We start from the raw sequence: 27482 nt of genomic DNA, 5'->3' as shown, positions 1-27482 counted from the left end.
AATGGAAGAGAAAGAGAAGAACAAAGAAAGAAGGAGATAAGAGAGGAATGAAAAGGAAATAGGAGATGCGGATGCAAATGAAAATTAAAAGAGAAGGTAGAAAGGGGGAGGTGAAGAACAGGCAGGAGTTTAAGCTGGTGGATTAGCTGAGCTGTATCTAGACTTACCATCAGGACATAAAAGTGTTGCTAAATTGTAGCTGGAAATGTGGTTAGCAAATCTCCCAGTCCAGTACTCTCAACTCACTCATTGCTGGATCCTGTGAGCCGCCTTCCCTGTCCTTCTGGCTTAGAGTTAGTGATGGAATATAAAGGGACAGGAAAACCAAGGATAACTCAGAGGTTGAGAGCTTGTGTGACCGGAGTAATAATGACACCATTCACAGGAATAGAAAAGTGAGGCATAGAAATTAGTTAGGTCTTGAGTTTGGTTGAAAACCTAAGTTTCAGGTGTGAGCAGCTTGTCCAGGTGGAGATAACTGATGGCTAGTTGGAGGTTGGAATGTGATTTGGGGAAAAGTTCCCTTTAGAAATACACGTCTGAAAAATGCACATTGAAGTCATGAAATTGGATAATCCCTGAGGGAAAGAACAGAGACAAAGATAAACCAAAGAGCAAATACTGAATTTGAGGGTCATCACCTGGGTGGTAACTAGGTTCCTTCAGGTGGCAAGAGGAGGAAGGACAACAATCAGAGGAAATTGGAGTTGCCTGTGGAAGAAGAGCCAAAGGAGTATCATGGCAGCGAACCCAAGAGGAGAAGTTTCGAGAGAAGGATGGCAGGTGACCACTGGTGATAAGTGATACTGTGTACAGATTAAAGACACTAAGGACAAAGGGAAGAGCTGTTGGATTTGAGGGTAAGAAGATCAGTGGTGACTTTTAGGAACCACTTCATTGAGGTGACAGAAAGGGACATCCGCTGGTAAGGGACAAGTGAACAATCAAGAGTGAATGCATTGACCAGAGAGCCCTCCAGTGTGGGCATCACCTGGGTGCTCATTAGAAATGCAGATTCTCAGGTCCTTACCTACTTAGAATCTGCCTTCGAACGCTGTTCCCCAGGTGATTCACATGCAAGCAGTGTTGGAGCAGCTGTAGAGTCCTTGTTCAGGGTGACTGGTAGGGAAAGAACATTGACAGTAGTATCTTGAGGTGACAGCACAGCCTCAAGAAGTGTCTCTTAGAAGAGGGTAGATGGGCGCAGGTTTTTAGCCAGAAAGGAAAGGATAGGAGGAGGGGAAGACGTTCAAAAGGAGAAGAGAGAGTTGATGAAGAAAGGAAGTGGATGGAACCAGGAGTCGGAAGAGAGAAACTTCTTTCTCTGCAAGAAGGAAGGAGGTGTCGACGGTGGAGAGGGAGGGGCGGTCACAGAAAGTGGAGAAAAAGTGGTGGTTTTCTCATATAACACATGGCCTTGAGGACAGGGGCTGACCTCCATCATCTATTTTTGGACCATCCTAAGACATTGCTGCACCTTAGTAATGATTCATGGAAGGAAAACAGGTAGGCAGAGTGAATCTCTGCAAAAACAGAATTATTCGTTGCCGTTGTGACTTCTGGGGCACTGCAAAGAGGCTGGTACCCAAAATTCTTTCCTCTATCTTTTAAAAAATGTGTTTCTTGTTAAATGGTTTATAGCATCTTAAGGAGTATTTTAAAATAATATCTCTCTCACATGTGGTTTCTTGAAAGTGGAAGGTCACGCTAAAATTAAATTTTCCTGCAGTTAATAGGAGTTTAGTATTCAAGCTTTGTGCTGGGGCCAGTAGTTATTTGCAAACTGGTTTAACAGGTAAAACAAAAAAAGAATGAAAAAGGATACTGGGTGGCTAAAAAAAGAACTCTGAAGATTTTTTTTTTTAATGGAGAAATTAAAATTCAGTTTCTTTTGGTTTTTCTTTTGCTAAGTCCGGGCCTACTACATAATTAGAGCGTATGTTTATTCAGGATGTCATAAGAAAATATTTGCAAAGCACCTTTACTGATGGAATGGATGTAACAAGAAGGTATGAGAGTTAATAGAATGATCTGCAGGCCAGATGCTGCTGCTTAATGTTTGATTTCCAAAAGAAAACCACAAAAACTTTTCATTGTAAAAATGGTTAACATCGTTTGAAAAATTTGCTCCACAGGAGAAACATGTCATAAGAATTTGTAAGGGGACACAGTCTTTCTTCCCTTGACCTTCTTTCCCTCATGTTCTTAAAATCAGAAGCGATTTTTGAACCAGAGCTTTTTAAAAAAGACTTGGGGCTTCCCTGGTGGTGCAGTGGTTAAGAATCCACCTGCCAATGCAGGGGACACGAGTTCAAGCCCTGGTCTGGGAAGATCCTACATGCCGCGGAGCAACTAGGCCCGTGAGCCACAACTACTGAGCCTGTGCTCTAGAGCCCGCGAGCCACAACTACTGAACCCACGAGCCACAGCTACTGAGCCCACGAGCCACAACTACTGAGCCCACATGCCCCAACTACTGAAGCCCGTGCGCCTAGAGCCCATGCTCCACAACAAGAGAAGCCACCGTAATGAGAAGCCCGCGTGCAGCAACAAAGACCCAATGCAGCCAAAAATAAATTAAAAAAAAAAAAAAAAGCTTTGTACAAGTTTCTTGTGTCTTACCATTGACCCATATTTTGATAGAGGGAGGCTGAAGTGTGGAAGAGAGTATGATTATGAGAACTGCGTGGTGAGCGGTGGGTAGGAGAGGCTGATAAAGGTGGAGGAACAGTACAGAGAAATTTTGCACACCAAGAGAAATTTCTCCTGCTTCACAAATTTCCTTTGGGTTACCGTAAAATGTCTTCCTTCAATTCATGTGTGCTTAATATTCATGTTATGTGAATAGCCCAGTAGTTATTTACAAACTTGTCTTAAAAATCGTTCTAATTTTTTATCCATGGTTTTCATTTTTACTAACATGAAAGTTCAATTTTCCAATACCCTAATTGGAGTTAAGATTGGAAATATGCTCCCCGCTCCCTATTTTTTCTTTCTTTCTTTTTAACTGATTGTGAAATAAAGCAGAGACATAATGTACTCTGTACACTAGGCAGAGTTTGAGATTTTTTTCATCCAGTGCAAATATAGTGAGTTGATTGAAATACATCCAGAATCTTACATCGTCTGTCAAGCAAACACGCTATGTCTGCCTCAAAGTCACAGTGGTCCCAGCTATTTTCATTTTATAACAAAACTGGTTTCATGCAATTTCACAGTGGAGATTTTTTTTTACTCTTTTTAAATGTCTTAAAAATTTTATTCAAGTATAGTTGATTTACAACGTTGTGTTAATTTCTGCTGTACAGCAAAGTGATTCAGTTATACATATACATATTCTCTTTCATATTCTTTTCCATTATGGTTTATCACAGGACATTGGATATAGTTCCCTGTGCTATACAGTAGGGCCTTGTTGTTTATCCTGACTTAGCTTTTTTCTTTCTTTCTTTCTTTCTTTCTTTCTTTCTTTCTTTCTTTCTTTCTTTCTTTCTTTCTTTCTTTCTTTCTTTCTTTCTTTCTTTCTTTCTTTTTTCCACAGTGGAGATTTTTACGTAAGTTGAAGTTAAGAAGTCTTAACTTGTTCTCACCTACTTGGCCTGAGTTTAAAATCTTGTAATTTAGGCAGATAGTTGCAGAATCAAAAATCCAGCTAAAGCATGTAAAGAATAAGTAATAGTTGTTATGGCAATATGCCCTCCTCTCTCCTAGCTGTCAGGAAGAGACCCCTGTCATCACTTCTCAGAAATGTCTGTCAGTGCTATCTGCCACCACAGATCTCTTCCTCAGGGTAGTTTCAGTGAAGGGTATGGGCGCCTCACCCAAGTGGAAAATTCCTGTCACTGACATGTGCCAGCAGGTAGGTGGGGTTTCAAAGAACTGCAACTGCTCGTTGTATTAAAATTCTGCTGAGACAGAAAATCATGCCTTGCACACCCCGGAATTTATTTATTTTTTCTTTTGCTCCAAGAAAAGGACTAGTTGAAAGTTAGAACGTGTGTGAACTAGGATAGTAGGGTTTTAACAAAGTTCTGGTAATGCCAGTCGTTGTGCAAGAAGACAGCCCAGTGGTACCTTCTCCCCTCAGCTTCTAGCAACTTAGTAAACACCGCTCATCTCTGGGGTCCAGAGGCAAGGTCTCTTGGCCTCACTAGTGGAGTGACTTTACTGTGGTCTGGTGAGCAGACCATCTCATCGCAATAGCCACCAAGCCTCTGAGTTACTACTTGGAGGGAAGCTGGCAGCATTTGAGTTCTCCCTTTAGGATTCTTGCCGAAGTTTGCAAACTCAGATGCTTACAAGGGACAGACAGGTGATGTAACAGAGCAAGGCAGGCAGATGGAGACTTGGAGAACCAGGAAAGTCTTGCCCAATACAAGGCCCTGGCATGGTTCAGAGTGGCCAGCCCTTCTCAGCTCCATATCGTTGTTGTTGCACAGGAATGGGGCTCCATGTTGCCAGATCTTTGGATTTGTCAAGAGAAGCCAGATATTTTTGTGGAATCTACTCATTATAAACTATTGGCAACAAATTCAGAAAATATTTTGAACACTTTATTAAGTGTTCAAAAACATTTCACCTCCTTCAATTCTTTGCTCAAATGTCACCTTCTCAGTAAGGATTTCCCTGACCGCCCTATTTTAAATGGCACCCCCTACCCCACCTTCGAACTTCCTTATTCCCTTTCTCTGCTTTATCTTCCTCCATGGCACTTGTTACTGTCCAATAAGGGCAGAAACTTTTATCTGACTGCACCCCTTCTGGATGTCCACCATCAAGAACAGTGTTTGGCCCACAGAAAGTTCTCAAGAATATTATTGAATAAACGCAGGTCCAATACACAGAGACAGGATTAGGGTGAGGTGAGTGAAGCACCGAGGGTGCCAACTTTAAGGAGGCACTGGGTTTCCATGACCACGGAGTGAGCACCTCCTTAAATTTTGTATCCTAGATGCCGCACTCTCCTCACCCTAGTCACTGTCATAATGATGCAATTCCCAGAGTCATCTCATATAATACTGAGGGCAGGGTAAGATAGAGGGACAGGGATTAGAGTGTTTACAAATTAACATGCTACTGTTATTTTAAACGGCATAATGCCAGTGAATCTCTAATAAGCCCATCGGCAGCACAGGTGATATTGACCATGAATGGTGCAGTGATCTACAGTTAGGATACAAATCTTCTGGCGATTAGGAATTTCACTTTATGCCCTCTTCTGCATTCTTACATAGAAAAAATGTAAAACATGATGAGCTCATAGGAAAATTTTCCATCAGTAAGGAGAGACAGACTTGATTCCAGGTCTAGGCATAGGATGACCAGCATTGAGTGCCCATTTATTGAAAAGCACCAAAATGTGGAACAAATTGAAAGAAAGAATTAACATCTGTGGAAGAGGTATTATAATCCATTTTCAAACTGTAGTCAAAACAAAACTTTGAGGGAATTCCCTGGTGGTCCAGTGGTTAGAACTCGGTGCTTTCACTGCCGGGGCCGAGGTTATGTCTCTAGGCAGGAAACTAAGGTCCCGCAAGGTGGCACGGCCAAAAAAAAAAAAAAAAAAAGGAAAAAAAGTTGAATAAAAGGAAATAATTATGAGAAAATTTCCAGGTACTGTAACAAGGGTCAGACAACATTTTAATATATAGCTTTACTGGTTGAGAGGAATGTTATTCTGCACTTATACCCAAAGTGTATGTCCAAGTGACAATGAACCATAGTATATAGAACTAATGTAATGGTGGATATTATAGGTTGTTAAATGGGAAATGTGGACTGAGGCTCTGAGATAGAATAGCTATCAGGTACCAAAGAGGATAATGAGACAGATCAAAATGGAAGTTGTTAAAGGTTGCTGGAATTTGTTGAGAAACTGTTGGTTTCTCAAGCAGAGTTGCAATGGTAGGGACCTACCAAGGGGACTTCTGAAGAACTCACAGTAATCCTTATGGGAGAATCAGCTTTAAGCATCTCCCATGCCAGATAGTGCAAAGCCCTTTGGTACGACACCAGTCAAGGAAGAACTTTCTACTCCTTTCCCTCTTCCCTCTAACCCCAAGGACCTACCAGCTTTGTTTAGCAGGTTGAGAGTGAGAGAAAAGGCCCACCACCACTCTTCCTGGAAGCCTGCTCTTGCTAGGAGAGGGAAAAGATTTAACACTAAATCAAAGAAAGAGTTCTTTGTATTGCATGGGACTGGGCATTCTCATTATTGGGTGGAGACTGTTTTGTGACATCAAGTGACCTAAGATGTCCTATTTCCTAAGAGTGAGCAGAAAAGTCATGGAACATGCTGGATTTCATTCAGGGGAAGGGGAAACTGAACAAATTTTAAAGGGACAGTTGGAATCGAAGCTCAAGTTTCCTTCTGATGACCGGTCATGAATGTGCTTGTTCAGTGTACTGATACTGAGAGCTAAAGCAGGCCCTGCAGTAGTTCTATGCCCGGTCTCTGCCATTATTGTTAAATTATCTAGAGAATGTGCTCTTGGGAAGAATAACTAAGAATAGCTTTAAAAGAGTGAAAAAAGAAAAAAAAAGATGATCTGGTATAGTCTTAGGTGCATTTGTATGGCTGTGTAGTAACTGGGAGTTAAAGAAGTTTCTTAGTTCAGGCTACTGTAACAGAATAGCATCCACGAAGTGTTTTAAACAACAGACATTTATTTCTCACAGTTCTGCACGCTGGGAAGTCCAAGATCAAGGCACCTGCAACTCTGGTGTCTGGTGGGGGCCTTCCTTCTGGTTTGCAGAATGCCGTCTACTAGTCATATCCTCATACAGCAGAGAGAGCAGAAGGGAAGAAAACTGTCGCATATCTCTTCTTAAAAAGGCACTAATCCCATCTAGGGTTCCACCCTCATGACCTAATTACCCCCCAAAGGCCCCATTTCCAAACACCATCACAGTGGGGATTAGGGTTTTAACACATGAGTTTTGGGGGGACACAAACATTCAGTCTATAGTAAGTAGTGAAGGAGCTCAGAGTAAAGGTCTTGGAGGGAAGAATGAAGCCAACTAGTCCTGGGAGCTTGGTGGTGGGGTCCTCTCCTTAAGAATTTACCCCTCACCAGTTACAAAAGATGAGACTCTCCCTTGTAAACTAGAATCCATTGCTCTTAGTTCATACCTTTCAATTCAAGTGTTGTAAAATGAGATTTTGAAGCACAATTAACAAACTCTAGAAAGTGAGATAACAAGTAATATATTGTTGAATAGGATAAGGAAGTGAAAGGAATGTAATTTTGGAAGACAGAGTCAGATCTGCCTCTTAGGGGTCTGTCCTCTCAGTTTCCTCATCTGTAAAAAATATGGATATTAATACTATTTTTAGGGTTATTGGGTGGATTAAATGAGAACATATACGTAAATAAATTCTTATACTATGTTGGTCCACAACCAGCATCCAATAAATGAGAACTATTATTATTATTTTTTTTTTAAGAAATGGTTCCTTTAAGCCACTAAGTTTTGTTTTGTCTTGTTTTTTTAAATTAATTTATTTATTTTTGGCTGCGCTGGGTCTTCGTTGCTGAACGCGGGCTTTCTCTAGTTGCAGCGAACAGGGGCTACTCTTCGTTGTAGTGCACGGGCTTCTCATTGCGGTGGCTTCTCTTGTTGCGGAGCACGGGCTCTAGGTGCGTGGGCTTCAGTAGTTGTTGCACGGGGGCTCATTAGTTGTGGCTCACGGGCTCTAGAGCACAGGCTCAATAGTTGTGGTGCATGGGCTTAGTTGCTTGGTGGCATGTGGGATCTTCCCAGACCAGGGCTTGAACCTGGGTCCCCTGCATTAGCAGGTGGATTCTTAACCACTGCATCACCAGGGAAGTCCCAAGAACTATTATTATTAAAGTAAATACTAGAAGACTCACCATCTACGATGGGAAAAAAAATTATTTGTATCACCTGTATATTACTTACCTCTGTTATCATTCGTATGCAATGACAGGCTTATGAACGTTCTTCCAGAAAATTTATATTGGAACAAATATATTTATTTAGTGTAATTTGCTTGCCTAACATGAATACGAGGAAGCACATAGCAGAAGACTTGTATAATAGTCAAGGAAAAACCTCCAAATATATCCTGCTAGAAAATTATCTCTTTTCAATTTTACTTCATACACTAAAAAATATATGTTTGGAGGGTTTCAATAATAACTTCAGCATTCCTTAAGAAGATTAGGAGAGCTGTTCTAAAGTGAGTGATTTTTTTCGTCTTTAAAAGGGAAAAGGGACTTCCCTGGTGGCGCATTGGTTAAGAATCTGCCTGCCAATGCAGGGAACACAGAACACACTTCCTGGTCCAGGAAGATCCCACATGCCGTGGAGCAACTAAGCCTGTGCACCACAACTACTGAGTCCGCATGCTACAACTACTGAAGCCCATGTGCCTAGAGCCTGTGCTCTGCAACAGGAGAAGCCACCGCAATGAGAAGCCCACACACCACTACAAAGAGTAGCCCCTGCTCACTGCAACTAGAGAAGAGCCCGCGTGCAGCAACAAAGACCCAATGCAGGCAAAAATAAATAAATTTATTTATTTTAAAAAATAAAGGGGAAAAGCCTAGTTTACTTTAGGATGGTGGAAACCTACCCTAATGCAGCTAATGTAACAACTCCTAATGCAAACAGTCTTGTGACTTTGTTTTGTCTTATGCCATCTCAGTAAACATTTGTAGGACCTGACAAACCAAATTGGGCTGATTTCCCAGAGTCCCAGGAGATGATGGAGACTTTTTTTTTTAATGAATGTCTATACCTTTTAGGAGTTTCAATAAAATATAACTTAAGTTGTGGGTAACATAAAACAGGTATCATCAATCCATGTGCTAATATGGTTAGCAGCATTGCATGCTATCAGCCAGTAAGAATGGATGATCAGATTCTGGCCTTTTCTTTTCTTTTTTTTTTTTTTTATGTTTGTTTTTTAAATTTAATTTCTATTTCTTTTTTTTTTTTTTTCACACACACACACTGTATTTTATTTTTACAAGAGATAAATAGACTGACACCAAGCATTGTACATGGATGACCACAACAAAAGCAACAATGATTGCAAATACCAAACATGAAACACACTCATACTATGTCATAATATTGACATTCAGTCCAGTAATCCTCCACTGTAACAGCTCCTTTACTTTGCAGTGAAAATTGATTTGTATATTCTTTGCCTCTGAGTCCTTGTGGGATTTTTTTTTTTAAATTCAAACAGAAAGTCAGAAAAATTATACTCATCCTCATCAGTTCACTCAGTCCCATGTAATTAATTTTTTTTTTCATCTTGATCTTTTGTTAGCACTTTTATGAGTTCATCAGTTTTTCATTAGAGTTCTGAAAATGCTTATTCATTCAGTTCAGCAGTACAGTCAGTTACCAGAAACCTGTACTTGTCAGAGTCTTTTCCATGAATTTCCTGAAGATGAAACCCTTTTATAGGAACATATTTGCAAAAGCATCAGAGTACACCCAGAACTGTCTGTAAATGACAAAAGACTTAAAAATGACCACGGTTAAAGATTTGATGAAAGTTCATAATAATGCAGTTGACAAGAAAATTAGTTATTTCTGAGATATACATTTTAAAGTAATAACTAGGATTATTACTTATAACATTATACCAGAATATATAAGATTATTAGAAATTTCATGTAATGTCTGAAACATTTATATTAACGTATTTCCATACATATTTCCATACAAATACAAATATAAGATTTTTAGAAATATCATGTAATGTCTGAAACATTTATATAAACATATTTCCATGCAAATAATCCAGTGAAAGTTTAGTATTAGTTGTTTTGTTTTTTTATACTGCAGGTTCTTATTAGGCATCAATTTTATACACATCAGTGTATACATGTCAATCCCAATCGCCCAATTCAGCACACCACCATCCCCACCCCACCGCACTTTTCCCCCCTTGGTGTCCATATGTCCATTCTCTACATCTGTGTCTCAACTTCTGCCCTGCAAATTGGCTCATCTCTACCATTTTTCTAGGTTCCACATACATGCATTAATATACGATATTTGTTTTTCTCTTTCTGACTAACTTCACTCTGTATGACAGTCTCTAGATCCATCCACGTCTCAACAAATGACTCAATTTCGTTCCTTTTTATGGCTGAGTAATATTCCATTGTATATATGTACCACAACTTCTTTATCCATTCGTCTGCTGATGGGCATTTAGGTTGCTTCCATGACCTGGCTATTGTAAATAGTGCCGCAATGAACATTCGGGTGCATGTGTCTTTTTGAATTACGGTTTTGTCTGGGTATATGCCCAGTAGTGGGATTGCTGGGTCATATGGTAATTCTATTTTTAGGTTTTTAAGGAACCTCCATATTGTTCTCCATAGTGGCTGTATCAATTTACATTCCCACCAACAGTGCAAGAGGGTTCCCTTTTCTCCACACCCTCTCCAGCATTTGTTGTTTGTAGATTTTCTGATGATGCCCATTTTAACAGGAGTGAGGTGATACCTCATTGTAGTTTTGATTTGCATTTCTCTAATAATTAGTGATGTTGAGCATCTTTCCATGTGCTTCGTGGCCGTCTGTATGTCTTCTTTGGAGAAATGTCTATTTAGGTCTTCTGCCCATTTTTGGATTGGGGTGTTTGTTTCTTTAATATTGAGCTGAATGAGCTGTTTATATATTTTGGAGATTAATCCTTTGTCCGTTGATTCATTTGCAAATATTTTCTCCCATTCTGAGGGTTGTCTTTTCGTCTTGTTTATGGTTTCCTTTGCTGTGCAAAAGCTTTGAAGTTTCATTAGGTCCCACTTGTTTATTTTTGTTTTTATTTCCATTACTCTAGGAGGTGGATCAAAAAAGATCTTGCTGTGATTTATGTCAAAGAGTGTTCTTCCTATGTTTTCCTCTAAGAGTTTTATAGTGTCCAGTCTTATATTTAGGTCTCTAATCCATTTTGAGTTTATTTTTGTGTATGGTGTTAGGGAGTATTCTAATTTCATTCTTTTACATGTAGCTGTCCAGTTTTCCCAGCACCACTTATTGAAGAGACTGTCTTTTCTCCATTGTATATCTTTGCCTCCTTTGTCATAGATTAGTTGACCATAGGTGCGTGGGTTAATCTCTGGGCTTTCTATCTTGTTCCATTGATCTATGTTTCTGTTTTTGTGCCAGTACCATATTGTCTTGATTACTGTAGCTTTGTAGTATCGTCTGAAGTCAGGGAGTCTGATTCCTCCAGCTACGTTTTTTTGCCTCAAGACTGCTTTGGCTATTCGGGGTCTTTTGTGTCTCCATACAAAATTTAAGATGATTTGTTCTAGCTCCGCAAAAAATGCCATTGGTAATTTGATCGGGATTGCATTGAATCTGTAGATTGCTTTGGGTAGTATAGTCATTTTCACAATGTTGATTCTTCCAATCCAAGAACATGGTATATCTCTCCATCTGTTGGTATCACCTTTAATTTCTTTCATCAGTGTCTTATAGTTTTCTGCATACAGGTCTTTTGTCTCCCTAGGTAGGTTTATTCCTAGGTATTTTATTCTTTTTGTTGCAATGGTAAATGGGAGTGTTTCCATAATTTCTCTTTCAGATTTTTCATCATTAGTGTATAGGAATGCAAGAGATTTCTGTGCATTAATTTTGTATCCTGCAACTTTACCATATTCATTAATTAGCTCTAGCAGTTTTCTGGTGGCAGTTTTAGGATTCTCTATGTATAGTATCATGTCATCCGCAAACAGTGACAGTTTTACTTCTTCTTTTCCAATTTGTATTCCTTTTATTTCTTTTTTTTCTCTGATTGCCGTGGCTAGGACTTCCAGAACTATGTTGAATAATAGTGGTGAGAGTGGACATCCTTGTCTCGTTCCTGATCTTAGAGGAAATGCTTTCAGTTTTTCACCATTGAGAATGATGTTTGCTGTGGGTTTGTCATATATGGCCTTTATTATGTTGAGATAGGTTCCCTCTATGCCCACTTTCTGGAGAGTTTTTATCAGAAATGGGTGCTGAATTTTGTCAAAAGCTTTTTCTGCATCTATTGAGATGATCATATGGTTTTTGTTCTTCAATTTGTTAATATGGTGTATCACATTGATTGATTCGCGTATATTGAAGAATCCTTGCATCCCTGGGATAAATCCCATTTGATCGTGGTGTATGATCCTTTTAATGTGTTGTTGGATTCTGTTTGCTAGTATTTTGTTGAGGATTTTTGCATCTATATTCATCAGTGATATTGGTCTGTAATTTTCTTTTTTTGTAGTGTCTTTGTCTGGTTTTGGTATCAGGGTGATGGTGGCCTCATAGAATGATTTGGGAGTGTTCCTTCCTCTGCAATCTTTTGGAAGAGTTTGAGAAGGATGGGTGTTAGCTCTTCTCTAAATGTTTGATAGAATTCACCTGTGAAGCCATCTGGTCCTGGACTTTTGTTTGTTGGAAGATTTTTAATCACAGTTTCAATTTCATTACTTGTGATTGGTCTGTTCATATTTTCTGTTTCTTCCTGGTTCAGTCTTGGAAGGTTATACCTTTCTAAGAATTTGTCCATTTCTTCCAGGTTGTCCATTTTATTGGCATAAAGTTGCTTGTAGTAGTCTCTTAGGATGCTTTGTATTTCTGCGGTGTCTGTTGTAACTTCTCCTTTTTCATTTCTGATTTTATTGATTTGAGTCCTCTTCCTCTTTTTCTTGATGAGTCTGGCTAATGGCTTATCAATTTTGTTTATCTTCTCAAAGAAACAACTTTTAATTTTATTGATCTTTGCTATTGTTTTCTTTGTTTCTATTTCATTTATTTCTGCTCTGATCTTTATGATTTCTTTCCTTCTGCTAACTTTGGGTTTTGTTTGTTCTTCTTTCTCTAGTTTCTTTAGGTGTAAGGTTAGATTGTTTACTTGAGATTTTTCTTGTTTCTTTAGGTAGGCTTGTATAGCTATAAATTTCCCTCTTAGAACTGCTTTTGCTGCATCCCATAGGTTTTGGGTCATCGTGTTTTCATTGTCATTTGTCTCTAGGTATTTTTTTATTTCCTCTTTGATTTCTTCAGTGATCTCTTGGTTATTTAGTAACGTATTGTTTAGCCTCCATGTGTTTGTCTTTTTTACGTTTTTTCCCCTGTAATTCATTTCTAATCTCATAGCGTTGTGGTCAGAAAAGATGCTTGATATGATTTCAATTTTCTTAAATTTACTGAGGCTTGATTTGTGACCCAAGATGTGATCTATCCTGGAGAATGTTCCGTGCGCACTTGAGAAGAACGTGTAATCTGCTGTTTTTGGATGGAATGTCCTATATATATCAATTAAATCTATCTGGTCTATTGTGTCATTTAAAGCTTCTGTTTCCTTATTTATTTTCATTTTGGATGATCTGTCCATTGGTGTAAGTGAGGTGTTAAAGTCCCCCACTATTATTGTGTTACTGTCGATTTCCTCTTTTATAGCTGTTAGCAGTTGCCTTATGTATTGAGGTGCTCCTATGTTGGGTGCACATATATTTATAATTGTTATATCTTCTTCTTGGATTGATCCCTGGATCATTATGTAGTGTCCTTCCTTGTCTCTTCTAACATTCTTTATTTTAAAGTCTATTTTATCTGATATGAGTATAGCTACTCCCACTTTCTTTTGATTTCCATTTGCATGGAATATCTTTCTCCATCCCCTCACTTTCAGTCTGTATGTGTCCCTAGGTCTAAAGTGGGTCTCTTGTAGACAGCATATATATGGGTCTTGTTTTTGTATCCATTCAGCCAGTCTATGTCTTTTGGTTGGGGCATTTAATCCATTCACGTTTAAGGTAATTATCGATATGTATGTTCCTATGACCATTTTCTTAATTGTTTTGGGTTTGTTTTTGTAGGTCCTTTTCTTCTCTTGTGTTTCCCACTTAGAGAAGTTCCTTTAGCATTTGTTGTAGGGCTGGTTTGGTGGTGCTGAATTCTCTTAGCTTTTGCTTGTCTGTAAAGCTTTTGATTTCTCCATCAAATCTAAATGAGATCCTTGCCGGGTAGAGTAATCTTGGTTGTAGGTTCTTCCCTTTCATCACTTTAAGTATATCATGCCACTCCCTTCTGGCTTGCAGAGTTTCTGCTGAGAAATCAGCTGTTAACCTTATGGGAGTTCCCTTGTATGTTATTTGTCGTTTTTCCCTTGCTGCTTTCAATAATTTTTCTTTGTCTTTAATTTTTGCCACTTTGATTACTATGTGTCTCGGCGTGTTTCTCCTTGGGTTTATTCTGTATGGGACTCTCTGCGCTTCCTGGACTTGGGTGGCTATTTCCTTTCCCATGTTAGGGAAGTTTTCGACTATAATCTCTTCAAATATTTTCTCTGGTCCTTTCTCTCTCTCTTCTCCTTTTGGGACCCCTATAATGCGAATGTTGTTGCGTTTAATGTTGTCCCAGAGGTCTCTTATGCTGTCTTCATTTCTTTTCATTCTTTTTTCTTTAGTCTGTTCCACAGCAGTGAATTCCACCATTCTGTCTTCCAGGTCACTTATCCGTTCTTCTGCCTCAGTTATTCTGCTATTGATTCCTTCTAGTGTAGTTTTCATTTCAGTTATTGTATTGGTCATCTCTGTTTGTTTGTTCTTTAATTCTTCTAGGTCTTTGTTAATCATTTCTTGCATCTGCTCAATCTTTGCCTCCATTCTTATTCCGAGGTCCTGGATCATCTTCACTTTCATTATTCTGAATTCTTTTTCTGGAAGGTTGCCTATCTCCACTTCATTTAGTTGTTTTTCTGGGGGTTTTTCTTGTTCCTTCATCTGGTACATAGCCCTCTGCCTTTTCATCTTCTCTATCTTTCTGTAACTGTGGTTTTTGGTCCACAGGCTGCAGGATTGTAGTTTTTCTTGCTTCTGCTGTCTGCCCTCTGGTGGTTGAGGCTATCTAAGAGGCTCGATGGAAAGCTCTCCTGGCCTTTTCTTAACAAGTGAAAAGTTGCGATCTTGATAGAGGTTACATAAGTTATTATATAGGTAGATATTTGAAGATTGACATTAGACTATTCATGTATATATCCCATCTATACATAAGTCCTTTATTATCAATATGCCATCCCTTTGTAAACCTGCACTGCTTTGGGGACTGTTCTTCTGTACAGCTCAGGTTCTGGGTCTCTCAGTGAAGAGCTGGTGCCCTTGTAAGCCCAGAGTGGGGATCCTTTGGGGATGTGAGAGCAAGATGTACAGTGTTAAAAATTTTACTTTCTACTACCCAAATTGTATTTTGATTTTAGTGGTAGTTACATGTGTATCTACACATCTGTCAAAACTCACTGAACTTCAAAAAGGGTATGCTTCATTATAATTATACCTCAATAAAATTAGTTAAAAGTAATTATGTGCCAATCAGATTATTAAAAAGTAATAATTGACATGAAAAAAAAACTTCAGTGGCTCCCATTGGCCTATGAGATTAAATTCACACTGCTGAAGATATTTAAATCTCTCTGTTACATGGTTGCAGGCTACCTTCAGCAAAGGTTTTTAACCTATTTGGTGTTATGGCCCCTTTTGATGGTCTGGTGAAAACTGTGGACTCCTTCTCAGAGTAATGTTTTTTGGGGGGTTTTTTTGTTTGTTTTGTTTTTATTTTTTATTTTTTTAACATCTTTATTGGAGTATAATTGCTTTACAATGGTGTGTTAGTTGCTGCTGTATAACAAAGTGAATCAGCTATACATATACATATATCCCCATATCCCCTCCCTTTTGCATCTCCCTCCCACCCTCCCTATACCACCCCTCTAGGTGGTCACAAAGCACTGAGCTGATCTCCCTGTGCTATGCGGCTACTTCCCACTAGCTATCTATTTTACATTTGGTAGTATATATGTCAATGCCACTCTCTCACTTCGTCTCAGCTTACCCTTCCCCCTCCCCGTGTCCTCAAGTCCATTCTCTACATCTGTGTCTTTATTCCTGTCCTGCCCCTAGGTTCTTCAGAACTTTTTTTTTTTTTTTTAGATTCCATATATATGTGTTAGCATATGGTATTTGTTTTTCTCTTTCTGACTTACTTCACTCTGTATGACAGACTCCAAGTCTATCCACCTCACTACAAATAACTCAATTTTGTTTCTTTTTATGGCTGAGTAATATTCCATTGTATATATGTACCACATCTTTATCCATTCAACTGTCAGTGGACACTTAGGTTGCTTCCATGTCCTGGCTATTGTAAATAGTGCTGCAATGAACATTGTGGTACATGACTCTTTTTGAATTATGGTTTTCTCAGGGTATATGCCCAGTACTGGGATTGCTGGGTCGTATGGTAGTTCTATTTTTAGTTTTTTAAGGAACCTCCATACTGTTCTCCATAGTGGCTGTATCAATCTGTATTCCCACCAACAATGCAAGAGGGTTCCCTTTTCTCCATACCCTCTACAGAATTTATTGTTTGTAGATTTTTTGATGATGGCCATTCTGACTGGTGTGAGGTGATACCTCACTGTAATTTTGATTTGCATTTCTCTAATGATTAGTGATGTTGAGCATCCTTTCATGTGTTTGTTGGCAATCTGTATATCTTCTTTGGAGAAATATCTATTTAGGTCTTCTGCCCATTTTTGGATTGGGTTGTTTGTTTTTTTGATATTGAGCTGCATGAGCTGCTTGTATATTTTGGAGATTAATCCTTTGTCAGTTGCTTCATTTGCACATATTTTCTCCCATTCTGAGGGCTGTCTTTTCGTCTTGTTTATGGTTTCCTTTGCTGTGGAAAAGCTTTTAAGTTTCATTAGGTCCCATTTGTTTATTTTTGTTTTTATTTCTATTTCTCTAGATGGTGGGACAAAAAGGATGTTGCTGTGATTTATGTCATAGAGTGTTCTGTGTTTTCCTCTAAGAATTTTATAGTGTCTGGCCTTACGTTTAGCTCTTTAATCCATTTTGAGTTTATTTTTGTGTATGGTGTTAGGAAGTGTTCTATTTCATTCTTTTACATGTAGCTGTCCAGTTTTCCCAGCACTACTTATTGAAGAGGCTCTCTTTTATCCATTGTATATTCTTGCCTCCTTTATCAAAGATAATGTAACCATATGTGCATGGGTTTATCTTTGGGCTTTCTATACTGTTCTGTTGATCTATACTTCTGCTTTTGTGCCAGTACCATACTGTCTTGATGACTGTAGCTTTGTAGTATAGTCTGAAGTCAGGGATCCTGATTCCTCCAGCTCTGTTTTTTGTTCTCAAGATTGCTTTGGCTTCGGGGTCTTTTGTGTTTCTATACAAATTGTGAAAATTTTTGTTCTAGTTCTGTGAAAAATGCTATTGGTAGTTTGATGGGGATTGCATTGAATCTATAGATTGCTTTGGGTAGTATAGTCATTTTCACAATGTTGATTCTTCCAATCCAAGAACATGGTATATCTCTCCATCTGTTTTAAAACACGTAAAATAAAACATGTAAGAGTATTAAGGAAACCAATTAAATGGAATTTATATCAAAATATGTATCAAGTTTTTGATATAGTAGTATATGTACTTCCTTATTAACTCATTAAATGACAAGAGCTGGCATGAGTCTCATAACTACAATAATGTGAAAGTATTGATGAACATAAACAGTAGCTTAAGACCTCTGCAACAACTCTAATGTGAAATCATCTGTGAGTTTTATTGGTGACAAAGTCACACATATTGCTAATACTATTGTGATTTTTTTTTTGCTCACATTCAAAATGGAAGGAAATGCTAAATTTCGGTTAGAGGTTAGTGAAAATAAAGGTGCATTTTTTTCCCAGTCAAATTCAACCTCATCCATACACACTCTCCCCCAACTCCCTCTCTGCCTTAATTCCAGGCTAAAAACTCCTGCCTAGTCCCTTGTTCCCCAGCGATCCCCCAGGCCCCCTCTGCCTCTGCTCTAGCGCAGGGCTCACCCATCCTAAAACCTGCAGGGACAGCAGGTAACATGAGTATGTGAATGGACAGCTAAGTTAGGCAATGGAGAATGATGACTGATACAGAGCCCATGTTTTCCCTCAGGGCATTCAAATACATTTGTTTTTTAAAAAATATAATAATGTACCAGCCAGGGGAAGGTTAGCACAGAGTTGGCCAGTGTGCAACCACTGCTTAATCAAGCGGAATGAACTGCCTGTTCTCCTCCTCCCACCCTCCCTCAGCATCTCCAGGGAGCTTCGTTTGTGTAGAAAGTCCTTCCCCTCTAATCTCTATTAATCAAAACACAGCTAGTTCAGAGGCTGGCATTTCCTGCTTCCCCTAGCTGGCAGTCATCTGATCCCTCTCTCTCCTCGCAGAACACTTAGTTCAAATCTGTTCTATTTTTTTTAAACACAGGTCCCATTTTGCCTTTTATTGTGGTTATTGATGTCCATGTTTCTTTCACCTTCTGTCATCCATCCTGAGCTCCTTGAGGGCAGCACACCTGACGTTTCTCTTTGCATCTCTCATAGTGCCTGTGCTCTGGTGCACACAAAGCCAAGGGGATGCAGTGGAGTCAGACTGACCATGTTGGGCTGGCCTCTGCCTCCCCTCTTCTCTGCCTCATGTCTTTGTGTCTTTTACTGATAGATTCTAATGCTTCAACCACTAGAAACAAAGCCCTGACATACTTTTCTTTCATGGGAGAGCTTACAATATAGCCACAAAACTCCCAGCCAGAAAAGTAACTGATGTCATTTAAAGCCTTCCTCCAGGAATCATTCAAGCATTCATTCCTGTCATTTCTTATTCTACTTAGAGACCAGGTGAGAGCTTACTGTCTGAAATACATCAGGTTGGGACTGGCAGGATATACACACTGTGACGCGTGTTTGTGAAACTGTTTCTTAGTAGCCTAGAGACAAGGAGATTAATGCCTCTTCATGAAAGGCATGCATTCCTCCTCAAATGAGGTGGAGTTGCCCAAGTAGCATCCTATTATTTATATTTTATTTTTTAATTGAAGTATAGTTAATTTACAATGTTGTGTTAGTTTCAAGTGTACAGCAAAGTGATTCAGTTATACATATATATATCCTTTTTCAGATTCTTTTCCATTATAGGTTATTACAAGATATTGAATATAGTTCCCTGTGCTATATAGTAGGTACTTCTGTTTACCTATTTTATATATAGTAGTGTATATATGTTAGTCCCAAACTCCTAGTTTATCTCTCCCCCAACCCCGCTATTCCATTTGGTAACCATAAGATGGTTTTCTATCTCTGTGAATCTATTTCTATTTTGTAAATAAGTTCATTTGTATCATCTTTTTAGATTCCACAAATAAGTAATATCATACGATATTTGTCTTTCTCTGACTTCGTTTAATATGATAATCTCTAGGTCCATCCACTTTGCTGCAAATGGCACTATTTCATTTTATTTATGGCTGAGTAATATTCCATTGTATATATGTACCACAAGTAGCATCCTATTAATATGGTCAGTCAGCAGTGCCCAAGGCCCCACTGAATACCCATAGCTGTGATCTCTCTGAAGTTACATTGAAAAACATGAAAAACAATAAAATCTTAGTTTATCTCCTGGCTTTTAAAATTCTCTGCAGTGTGACCTTGAGCAAATTACTAAAGATATCTGAGCCTCAGTTTTGTCATCTGTAAATATGGATGGTAAAAACATCTACCCCCTAGGGTTATTCAGTGGTTAAATGAGTTAATACATGTACAACATTTATACCAGTGCCTGGCACATGAGAAGTGCCCCATCAGTGTCACAAGCGTTTGTGAAAACAAAACATTCCCATGCATCTATTTCTTATTAAACACTTGCTACTGGGTAGGCACTGGGTTAGGCATTAGGGATTTAAATCTAAATAAAACATCACTTTATCTTCAAGGAGCTCATAGTATAATATAATGTTTTTCAACCTATAGACTGGAGGTTCCTCAGGAAACCTTTTTCTGAGAATCTGTTCATCAGACTGAACAAATAATCTGCCTCAGACATTATATGCTTTATTTTAAAAACACGTAGTTACTTTGGGATTAGTAAATGTTAAAATCATTTAGAAGGATTTCTTATATCATACTTTTTGTCATTACATATCATCTCAACCAATATGAAGGGAACAAATGTGATCGTGTGATGGTCCCCAACATTTTTCAGAGGATATTAAAAATAGCTTCTAGTGGTCAAGGTGGCTGGGTCCACTGAGTGGATGGTCCATTCTGATAGAAACCCAAATCATCATGTCTGCTTAGGCATAAAGGGAATTCTGCCCCTGAAGAGTGGCAGTTAGTGCCAAGATACTGCATGGGGGAGACTGACTCTTGGGAAATATTTAATCAGAAGTTTCCAGGTGCTCCCCCCCCAAACTGGGAACACTTCACAAAGAAGAAAGAAGTAGAAGGACACTCCCAAATTGACACCACAAGAAGGGCTTCTGTTTAGGAGTTTCTGTTTCTCTGATCCAGCTGAAGCAGGAGAAGGTCTCCAAGATTCCCAAGATCAGAGGGGGCAACCAGTGGTTGCTGATGCTGGATTTCTGTGGAGGCCTCTTGGGTGTGGCTACTGATGGAGGGCCCCACAAACAGGCGGAGGTTGCAGAGAAGCATTTGATTCCCTTCTCCCTGCTGCTGTTCTGGTACTATAGAAATTACAGAATTGTTCATCCTCATAGTGTCAGTTGCTAACCAGCAGGTTTAAGTTTTTAGATCACCTCTTTTTATGACAGATCATATGAAGGGGTGGGGGAGCATGAGTGTGCTGGATTTTGATCTGTGTCGCAGTTTGAATTTTCTGTCTTGGCAGTCTACCTAGGTAAAGTCTTTAACAGACTGCAGTGACTTTTCTGGCAAAATTACTGGGAACTATTGCCAACACTAAGAAACTCATACCAGCAGAGATTGGATGAGAACCTCCTACCTTGTTCTTTAGAGTCCCATGCCTTAAAGTAGTTATGGCGCAATGTTCCTTTATAGAGGAGATCATTAATACTTACTTTCTGGTCCAGAGCAAAAGGTCAGTGCACTTTGCTGCAGACAAGTCTGGGTGATCTTTTAGTAGTTATATCATTCTCAAGCCACTGGTGATCTCCATGGAAAAAGAGATCTCCCTGTTTTGTGTTGTTTTGCTTTGTCTGATTTTTGTTTTTCTTGTCTGGGAACTCATGTCTTTGGTTACTCCCAGAAAAATCATAATTCAGTACCAAGTTTATTGGCTGGCAGTAGCAGACACTCAGTACAAATTTATTGACTGACTGAAGAAATGCTTATTCATATACCAGTTAAACCCTAAGCTGTGTTAGCTCTCCTTAGTCACATTCCCAACCCTGAGTTGTTTTCTTTTAGGTGTTTCTTTTAGGTGTTTTCTTTTACCTTCCTTTACTCAAAAAGTTGTTGTGGGCCTGATGAACAAGTGGGGTTGTTTAGTAGTAAAAAGCATCAGCTTTGCACTCAAACAACACCTCCGCATGAATTTTGGCTCTGCAAATAACTAGATGGGTGATCTCAAACAACAAACTCTTTGAGCCTCAGTTTCTTCTTCACTAAAATGTGCTGAATAAAACCTACCTCATAAAGTTGTTGATAGAATTAAATGAAATAAGACAGGTTTTCCCAAATTTCAGTCATTTGCAACTTGTCCGTACAAAAATTGCTTGCACAGTTTTTGCCGTATTTATATACCACCTGTGCGGTTAAGAATCCACCTGCCGATGCAGGGGACACGGGTTCAAGCCCTGGTCCAGGAAGATCCCACATGCCACGGAGCAACTAAGCCCATGCGCCACAACTACTGAACATGCGCTCTAGAGCCCACGAGCCACAACTACTGAGCCCATGTGCTGCAACTACCGAAGCCTGCGCACCTAGAGCCCATGCTCCGCAACAAAGAGAAGCCACCACAATGAGAAGCCCACACACTGCAACAAAGAGTAACCCCTGCTCGCCGTAACTAGAGGAAGCCTGCGTGCAGCAACAAAGACCCAATGCAGCCAAAAATAAATATATAAATAAATTTTAAAAATAAATTAATTTAAAATTTTTAAAATAATAAATAAATAAATACCACCTGTGCTATGATTCCCTTAATGTTTTCTGTAACTCAATTTTAATACAGATTAATTTTAAAAGATAAATGGATACTTATCACCTCCCTGGTGATAGAATTTAAGTATAAAAATAAATGTCATGGAGACTAAATGATATTAAGTTCTAGCTGCTTATTTTTACCTGCTAAAGTCTCTGACCTAAGGTCTGCTCTCTTTGTTAGAAAGATTACAGTCATGTGTTAAAGACATATTAACCCCAAACTGACACTTTATTTTTCGTTTAATCAAAAGAACTAAAAAGTGATCAAAAGGGAATAATTTTTTGTCTGTTTGATTCAGTGTAACCTCTTACCCTGCTTATATTATTCATATTGTCTCAGGTATTGCCAATGGCATGTGCATCACATTTTAGAAAGCTGAGATAAAATTTGTGAAGATTTTGTGTTTCTGAGTGAAATGACAGATACACCTTGAAGATGCAGCTGTACTGGATCATATGCAGGCACAATATCCACTAGGAAAGTGCAGTTTTGACATAGAAGAGAGGGAAGGAAAGTCTGCTGTGGGTTCCCTCTGACCTTTGTGTGTTTCCACGAAGGACTCTGAGGTCAAATACGAGACCCCACGGTGGGTTCTCTCTCCTGGGCTCAGGGGAGACTGGGAACCTTCACTCATCCACAGAGCTCACAGCTAGGAGTGGTGGTGTGCAGATGATGGGAGAAACTGGAGAGGGAGAAGCACCTTTTGAAAAATCCCACCTTGGTCTCCACTTCCTTAGAGTCTGCTGTGAGCTGAATAATACCCAGTGCCTCAGAATGTGACTGTACTTGGAGATAGGGTCTTTAAAGAGATAATTAAGGCAAAGTGAGGTCATTAGGGTAGGACCTAATATGACTTGCGTCTTATAAGAAGAGATTAGGACACAGATACACACAGAGGGAAGACCATGTGAAGACACAGGGAGAAGAGGGTCATCTCCAAGCCAAGGAAAGAGGCCTCAGAAGAAACCAACCCTGCTGTCATCTTGATTTTGGACTTCTGACTTCCAGAATTGTGAGACAATAAATTTCCGTTGTTCAAACCACCCAGTCTGTTGTACTTTATGATAGCAGCATTAGCAGACTAATACAGAGTCAATGCTTCCCATCTGAATGAAGGGGATAAGGGCTGAATAGTTGGTTTATCACTCATTGACAGTGACACCCAATGTCATGCACTGGCTGGTGTGATAGAGAGAGCCAGCATCATTTGACTTTTTACATATATTTTCTCCTTTACTATGTTCTCAATCCAATCATTGAAATTCCTCATTGGAATAAAAAGGGAGTGTTTTAGAAAAGCCTTGGTTATTTTGTCAGCTTAGAGGACAAACTTTAGTGAAGTTTTATATAATCTTGATAAGATTTGGATTGTCTTAAATGTCAAAATAGAATTCTCCTTCTCAGCCTGCTCAAGGCCCAGATGAACTGATTTTCCCTGTTTTGACCTTGTCATTTCTTCTATTCCTTACGCACAAAAATAGCATTTCAACTTTGTTGCAACTACGTCTTGTGCATAAGTTCTCAGGTGACACCCACTTACCATGTTTGTGTCCTTTCTCCTCTCTCACTATGTCTTCTCTCTCCTTTTTATCATCACTGTGTCAAGTAAAGGCTTTAATTTCAAGTTCTGATACCATCTTCCTGCCACTCCTGTGCATTTCTGAGCATCCTTGGCGTGTATGGAATTCAACTAAAGTGCCAGTTCACATTTATGTTCGTTAAGTTTATTATACATTCTTTTTGCTCATGGTGTACCCAAAGAATGCAGCACAGCTAGAATCTCAAAGACTCTCCTACCTAGAGCTAAGGGGAAATTCTCTTTGTGCCTGCATATCTTTGTAACTAGCTCCAAGAATTCTGACTGTCCCTAATTAGTTTGTAAAATGTTTGCCATTGTACATTCTGTCTCTTGAGAAAAGCTCTCGGCCTCGTGGGTTCAAACAAAGTTCAATTATGACTTCTTTGAATATCATCTATAATCACAAACATTGGCCAGAAAGACCAGTGCTTGAAAAGGTTTTAAGTGCTTCCAGCTCCCTACTTGGTTAATTGGTTAGGAAGATGTTTGAGCATTTTATGGAAGAATACCAAGTGTTTTGAGGCCCTCATCCAACCAGTTTATCTAGAAGTAATGGGTGAGTGTTGGAGATAAGTGACATGTCTCATCATTAGCCACATGGCAGGGACTGGAGGAAAGGAACAAGACAAAGAAAGTCCTAAGACCTTAAGGTAAATAGTGAGTCACTCAAGTCCTCAGAGCCTCTGGTGAGTTAGTATGGTCTACCAGTGACACAGAAGATGAGACCTGCATGTTAGAAACCCCTAGTACAAACAGCAGCTGGGAAAAGTGACGTTGATTATTCACTGCCTTTTTGTGTTTTGTTTCATGTGGTCACTTTCTTCTTGGGAATAAATCCCTCCCTCTTAGAGTTTTTCCTGGCCTGATTTTGGGGCCTACCTCTTAGTTATACGATATGTTCTGATTTATAAGTTTCTGTGAAGGCTCAGCCTGTGAATAGATCCTTTATCCTGTTTGAAAGTTTCTGTGCAGTTGGAATTTAGCAAATCTGCTGGAGAGGAGACCAAAGGCATTCTCTGAGTTCTGATCCCTGTACTTCTCACTTTTCCCTGCTGTGCAGGAAAAGTCTAATGTTTTCTCTTCCTTCTTAAATCCTTATTTCTCCCCTTCATAACTACATGATTTATAGAAAGTGAGGCTAGGTGTGCCCTCCCAAATGCCTGTATCTACCCCTGTGCACACACACTAGCACGTGGACATGCGAACAACCAATGTTTTCAATGTTGAACTTGTCTAGCACGTGGCCGTTTGTCAAACTCTGCTCTGTTTCTACACATTTTAAATTAATGGCAAAGGTGACATCTTGAGTGTCTGCTGTGCTCTTGTCCTCATGTCCCTGCTCCTACGTGTTTACATGCCTACAGCCTCAACACCTGGATCAAATTTAGTACAGTGTGATAGGCCCCACAGGAAATGCTCTAACAAGAATAGTCAAGTCCTCAATGGCTCCAAGCAATATCTGACTTTGATCTTTGGCTGGATCTTGGAGCCATTTTCAGGCTAAAATTTTCCCTTCTCATTTCAATCTCTCTGTCTTTCCATCTGTTTTCTCTTTGTGTCCAGTGTTGCTACCAGGAGACTGAGACTCAAAGAAAACTCTACCTAAGGGTTTGTAAGTTATAAGTAGTATAAAAAAGAATGAAAGTCATGGCACCCTTGTTAACGTTTTTATAGTGCTTTCAAAGGTTATGAAGAACAAAGCCAACCAGAACGACTCAGGAGCCTGGGCTCCAAGCCCTCCTGAGAGCAGATTGGGTTTCTGTCCACCAGAAAAGGTGACTTTTTCCTCCTCCCTTATCTCCTGGCTCAATTTTCTAAAGAATTTCTTTGCCTATGACCTTCTGTTACATAAAACAAACTAGTTAACTAAGAGTAAAGAGCCATCTTTACACATCAGATTAATGGTAAGCATGTTTTCTAGCCTCGTTCCTGCCCATCATGTTTATTCCCTTTCTTTATTACACGCATGATACCAGAAGTCATTCACTCATGGACGGACATTGAGGAGGGGCACTGTTTTATTTTTATTTATTTATTTATTTATTTTTAAAGCACAACCTAAAAGTTGAGAGTTATTTTTTTTAATAAATTTATTTATTTATTTATTTTTAGCTGTGTTGGGTCTTCGTTTCTGTGCGAGGGCCTTCTCTAGTTGCGGCGAGCGGGGGCCACTCTTCATCACGGTGTGCGGGCCTCTCACCATCGCGGCCTCTCTTGTTGCGGAGCACAGGCTCCAGACGCGCAGGCTCAGCAGTTGTGGCTCACGGGCCCAGCTGCTCTGCGGCACGTGGGATCCTCCCAGACCAGGGCTCGAACCTGCGTCCCCTGCATTGGCAGGCAGATTCTCAACAACTGCGCCACCAGGGAAGCCCTGGGGCACTGTTTTAGATTCAAGACACCTTCATGAACAGGTCAGACAGGGCTCCTGATCTCACCCATTCACATACTAGTTGAATGCAGTGCACCTAACAGTTCTGTGTAGCCTTGTGGGGCTTCCTTCAAGAGGGTCCTGAGAGACTGTGGCACAGAGGCTCTAAGGTGGCCCCCCCACAATCCCACCTTCTGGTACTCATGTCCTCTGCTTGACTATGGGCTGGACCTGTGTCTTCCGACAATAGAATGTGGCAAAGGTGATAGAATGTCACTTTCTAAGCAAATAGGGTAGCGGGGTCCCCAGAGAAGGAGAACTAGGCATGGCTTTCTTGACATAAGAAAAGCCATTTTTGGCCTAAGCCATTATGTGATCTAAGCCTGGCCACAATGCTTATCCTTGAACAGGTCTCAGTAATTAATGATGTTAAGGGAACAAAAGAATGCAGAAACAACTGTTACCAGGCAAGAGATGGAACAATAGCAAAGATAATAGATCAGTTGTAAAGACTCCCAGTTCACTTTCAATGGTAAAGATTAGCCTGAAGTGCTCAGATCAACCGGAACCTAAGAGATGATGATTGACCTTTTCTGACCCTTGTAACTTCAATCAATTAAACCTTGAACTTTGTAGACTGCGGAAGCCCCTTCACGAATATGCATGTACCCTTAGCTTAAAACTTCCCCAATTTTGCCGTTCAGGGAGACACTGCTTTGGGAAAGATCCCCTGTGCTCTCCTTACTTGCTGCAAGTAATAAATCCTTCCTTCTCCCCATCTTTGGCTTGGTTGTGTCTTTTGGCTCAACACCCACCAAGAGACGAACCCAGTTTTCAGGTAACAACCTCAGTGATTACAATAGGATGTATAAGATTCTGTCTTGCTTGCAGGGCCCTCCCAGGTACAAAAGCCCCTCTCTGTCCCCCATTTCTTATTTGTAGAAAGAGGCTTTAGTCTCTTAGTCCTCCCCTGAGTTCCAAAAAGCAGCATAGACAGTTATTAATTAGGGAAGTGAAGGAATGCAGAAACAAAGGAAAAGCAGTTAAACGAGAGAAATTCAGCGGTAAAACAGAGTCCTAGTTCCTTCTCAAGGGATATATGTAACAATCTGATTTATATCTTTGAGCTGTCCCACAGGAACTAAGACTACCACCCCCACCACCAGGTGGAGGATGGTGACTACATGATGGGCATAAGTACATAGACCCTATACTGATTGGAACCAGAAGGCTAATAATTGAGATTCTTGAAACACCACCCTGTTACCTCACTACCAACCAATCAGAAGAAAGTCATGCATCCTGAAGCCCTCACCCCCAAATGTTGCCTTTAAAAACACTTCCCTGAAAACCATCAGGGAGTTCGGATCTTTTGAGCATGAGCCACCCATACTCCTTGCTTGGTGCCTGCAATAAACACTGTACAGTAAGTCCCCTACATACGAATGAGTTCCGTTCCGAGAGCGCATTCGTAAGTCCAATTTGTTCGTAAGTCCATCAAAGTTAGCCTGGGTATCCAACTAACACAATT

Source organism: Eschrichtius robustus, chromosome 2 (genome assembly GCF_028021215.1).
Source record: "Eschrichtius robustus isolate mEscRob2 chromosome 2, mEscRob2.pri, whole genome shotgun sequence".
Lineage (NCBI taxonomy): Eukaryota > Metazoa > Chordata > Mammalia > Artiodactyla > Eschrichtiidae > Eschrichtius > Eschrichtius robustus.
Note: the sequence above shows the minus strand (reverse complement) of the source record.